The sequence below is a fragment of the Triticum urartu genome, chromosome 7A, assembly GCF_056163025.1.
Source record: "Triticum urartu cultivar PI428250 chromosome 7A, HENAU_Tu73, whole genome shotgun sequence".
NCBI lineage: Eukaryota > Viridiplantae > Streptophyta > Magnoliopsida > Poales > Poaceae > Triticum > Triticum urartu.
The window spans coordinates 42,738,278-42,741,969 of NC_141879.1; positions in this window are offsets into that span (position 1 = coordinate 42,738,278).

Genomic DNA, 3,692 nt, shown 5'->3' on the forward strand with positions numbered 1-3,692 from the left:
TAGCTTTGCCTTTGCTCCCGGTGACAACACATATGCTACATGGTTTCCTCTAGCCCTCACAGCCTCTCTTTTCCCATTCATCAGATCAACTTAAATACCATGTACAAATGACTCCACACCCAGCCACTAACTCATGGCTGGCCGGCACACTCGGCCACTACCTCACGCACGCAGACCACTAAGCTAACTACCCTGAAATCTCTCCAGCCAGCTAACAACTTATCCATGCAGGCGTGTGACTCAATCCTCTCCTACTAACTAGGCATGCAACTAACTAACTTAGCCTGCCGTCTACACCTCAGGACCTTGGCTTCAGCTTGCCATCTCACACGGCTGCGCGTCGATTCACACGACCCCAGCCATCTTTAGACTACTAACATGCAATGCACACATGTCAAGATTAATTCTAACATAACCAACTTGGGTCAGACCTAGGCTTTCAACCCAGAATTCGAGACCGGGTGCCCCATTATCACCACAATTGACGTCAGTCATTGGTTGCCGCCACCACTTTTCTTTGACCAAGCAGCTACATGCATTGTGCAACAGTCATTGATCTCGTTGTCAAAGTCATTCGCTGACTCTAAAGGGGGAAACCCTCATGAAGACCTTTTGGTGGCCAACGTAATCCGCAACAAGACGGTTGAGGCCACAATAAAGCGGCAGCCACGGGCCGAAGTGGTCACCTCAACAGGCTAATCTGGGTGATGAATCGGCCACTTCAACATCCCAAGTTCCCAACCCAAGACCGACTAGATCAGGATGACGGTATCATCACGCGACGGCAACACCAATAACCACCATGCCCCAGATCGTGCCCCGGCAACATCGGTGGTCAAATTTGGCCGAGGAACGGTCTGAACCACCGTCCCGTGCTTTGCTCCACCTTAGCAGCATGGCACCAGGCGAGGCGGCACAGAACAAGACACTGAGCAGCGCTCGACCACCAGTCTGTGACTGTTTGCCGGGAAGCTCGCCTTGGTGCAATCTACGCCGGCAGCCGCCGCCACGCCCAAAATCTTCAAGGCGGCATCCAGATGATCATGTGGTAGAAAGGGCCCAGGACCAAGAGTTCTGCCACCGCCATGCCCACAACCTTCATGACCGCTTCCAGATTAGCGTGGGGAGGAAGAGCCAAGGAGCAAGACTTCCAGCGTCGCCGACCAACGGCCAGAGGAAGACTTCCAGCGTCGCCGGCCTTCATGACCGCCTCCAGATTAGCGCGGGGAGGAAGAGCCAAGGAGCAAGACTTAGCAGCAACTGCCGGCGACGACGAGCAGGGGCGGACCCAGGACAAAATTTACCCGGTGTCCCATGTACAATAAAACATGCATACCATATTACATAAAAGTAGTCGTTTCCGCCGTGATGGCCAACAAAACAAAAAAATAAAAATAAAAATATATTTTATTGCATACGATTCTACAACATTATATTTGAAACCAATCAACATTTTCATTATGTATTGATCGCTCTTGCCTTTTTAGAAATGTTTCCTTCTATGACATGTGATTTGATAGTTATTATTTGATATTTGTGCGTGATAATTTATATTTGGGCAGAGAAGATTAAACCATGAAAGAATATGTATCTAATACTTGGATTTTTTTCCAGGTTATACTTGAATTGCACGGTTATAAAAGTAAGCTTACTTTGGTGCGTCTAGTCTTCCGAGAATCGTCCAGCACAAATGCCGATCACCTTCAAGGATTGTGATCTGACCTCCACTTTGTGAATAAATTTTGAATATTTCACGCAATTGTTTTTAGAAATATTTCAATGATCCGATCATTAACACAGTTAAGAGGCCTTGCCGGAATCCTCAAGGGTTTGAGGAACAAGAATTACAATCTAGAAGAAACACGTCGCATTGGAGTATGTACTTCGTATGATTTACCTTATATTTCCTCTCCTGCTTCGGCCACTTGACAAGATCTGGGGACGGCGGCGTCAAAGTGAGTATGGTGACCCGAGTGCCGAGCCAACGATGGATTGATTTTATTAGAGTGACATGGAGAGGCGTACGACATTTTTGTTGTTGTTGAGGAATTGTTTGTTTTAGATGAGAGCCTTTTTTGAGAATTAGATGAGAGCCTTTTTTTAGAAATAATTCGATGAGAGCCTGGTTAATCGATTTAGCTTTTTTTAAGGGTGGTCGATCGATTTAGCATTTTTCTAGGGATGAAAAAAAAATTATTCATCAAATACCACAATTTATGGGATACATAGAGGGTTATGGGATGCAAAAGCCACATGTGGTGCCCGTGAGCTAAATTTAATGAAAACTTTGCTAAACTGTGGGCATCGCCATTAGAACGGCGCCCTTAGAAGACGATCGGTCGATTTAGCTGCCGCCTGGCTGCCTCGCTCGCTGCTAAGGCTGGGCCTCCCACTGGCTAGCTTTTTTGTTTGTTTGACGGATTCGCACTGGCTAGCTGCATCGCGCAGCAGGTAGTTGTTGAATGGGCCAGCTTGTTGTCCCGGTGTCAAGGTAATGAAATTACGGGGTGTCCCAGCCGTATATGGGCTATATATGTATAGGCAAAATATCTATCTACCTGGTGTCCTGTGACACCCCCTGGCCCAACGTGGGTACGCCTCTGAGAGCAGCACGCACGCATTGGCATGGTTGAGGTTTAGGCCTTCTGTCACGACTAGCTTAGGGGGAGATTGTTATCAAATAATCTAGCGTGACAGGTCACTAGGGTCGAGTAGTTCTGAAGGTCAGTAGAGCTGCAGCTGCAGCGATAGTTTTTCAGTTTCGTCAGATAGCGTATTTTTCGTTTTCAGTTAGACAGTGCCTGAGGACGCGGCATGTGCGATCCCGAGGCCCTTAGCTCGCGGAATGAGCACTCCCATAATCGTGGCATGGCATGATCCAGTAGTGGGGGCTGTTCTTGATCCGATTTTCCCGTTCATCAAGTGAATAAGAAGAGAGAAGTAGAAAAGCAGCAAGGTATTGCGCTGCACAAAAAGTCCAGTTCCTCGTGAGTGCTTTCGCCATTGACAGAGCTTTGAGCTCAGAGATAACAATTGGCATCAGAGCCATCTTTCGGTCCAGGGCATGGCCGGAGAGGACACGGGCAGCAAGGGAGTATTTTCGGACGGAGAGAGTATTTTTATATTGTATTTGTTTGATATTATATAGGTTGATATAGGTTTCCAATATACTTGCTCTGAAGTTTGAGTATGATAAAAGTAATATACACTGTGAAACGAAAATGACATTTCTATTTTTTGATTTTTGTCTCACGGATCGATCCGTTTAAACTTTATTACCACATCACAGCACACAGACGCGCGCATACAATACACTGCTGGTTTGAGTTTCATGCGCTGCACGCAGGCCGCGTCATCAGGGTCGCAGCCGGCCTAGCAGCCCGTGCCGGAATAGGTGCAGCGGCATCTGGCCTCGCAGGGCGGCGGAGGTGTGCACACAGCGATGCGGACCTTCCCTTTCGGGCAGGGCACACAGCCGCACCGCCCGATGCACGTCCCTAGACCGTCCGTCGGCTGCCCCGACGCGGCCGGGGCCAGCGCGCGCGCACGTGTGTGTGTGTGTGTGTGTGTGTGTGTGTGTGTGTGTGTGTGTGTGTGTGTGTGTGTGTGTGTGTTGCAGATGATGAAGATAATGCAGTGAGTTAGATCCAGTGACAATTTTGAGAAAAGCGAGATTTCAATGCAGGTGATGA